Below are 1,002 nucleotides of genomic sequence, written 5' to 3' on the forward strand. Positions count from 1 at the left end.
ATTTGCCCAGACTCTGAGACGTCAGGAGGACATTGTTACGGATAAGGACCGTGGCAGCTGACGCCTGTCCGCATCAGACCAGAGAGAAAGAGAAAAGGAGAGAAGCAGTTATTGGACTCTGGGTCGCGTTCATTAGGCACCAAATGGAAGAAGACGGACTGAAACAGGTAGCGACTACGTTGAGTGCCCTCCCTAAGGAGCATATCCCTGATGTGTTTCTGCAGTAACTCTTTTCTCCACTGAGAGGCAGCGAGGTGTCAGTGATCAGCCAACCAGAGCATCTGCTGCAGAGGTTCTGAAGAAGTAGTTATGAGGTAATTAAATAAAGAAAAACACCTGCACTCCTCTGGTCCAGTGTATTGCATTTATCTAWTGATGATATTGTGTTCTAATGATGATGTGAAGATTAACATGCCTAACGAATTCCCTAAGCTTGGGATAATGAAGTTATTCTATTCTTTTGTTATATAACGACATGACCCAAACTCCTCATGAATAAACAGATTCACCAAGATAGATCCAAGTTGGAGATACAGACAGTACTTCCTTCATACAATCTCACAGTGATCTAAGATAATTTATCACAGAAAATATTAGACGAGAAGATGGTYCATCAATATTGTCTATGCAAATTGATTTCTTACCCATTTTCTAAACCTTAGCTCTCGGTGAGAACTAACACGAACACACTTAGGTGAGTCATCTCATTGTGTATTACCATAGACATCCACTGGGTGGCCAAAGAGCACACAGTTGGGCCACAGATACAGACTCTGTGTTGTGAAGAYCCACTCCCGCCCAAATTGATTACCATTTCATTTTCTCTTGTCTTTTATAGACCTCAGACAACGKAGCAACAATGTCCTATTTTGTAGATTTAAAACATTACATCATGGGTCTAAGGACTGGAAATGTATGACGTTGTTTATGTTTTGTGGTAACAGGAAGCTGTTATGGACATATCTATTTGATGACAACCAAACCATAAGAAACTAGTGTCAT

At 41.1% G+C, this 1,002-nt stretch overlaps 1 pseudogene; it reads right to left on the reverse strand.

Moving 5' to 3' along the window:
• The window catches only part of LOC111958305 (neuronal membrane glycoprotein M6-a-like), an 86,342-nt pseudogene that overhangs the window by 32,156 nt on the left and 53,184 nt on the right, over window positions 1-1,002 (reverse strand).

The sequence above is a fragment of the Salvelinus sp. IW2-2015 genome, linkage group LG34 (assembly GCF_002910315.2).
Source record: "Salvelinus sp. IW2-2015 linkage group LG34, ASM291031v2, whole genome shotgun sequence".
Lineage (NCBI taxonomy): Eukaryota > Metazoa > Chordata > Actinopteri > Salmoniformes > Salmonidae > Salvelinus > Salvelinus sp. IW2-2015.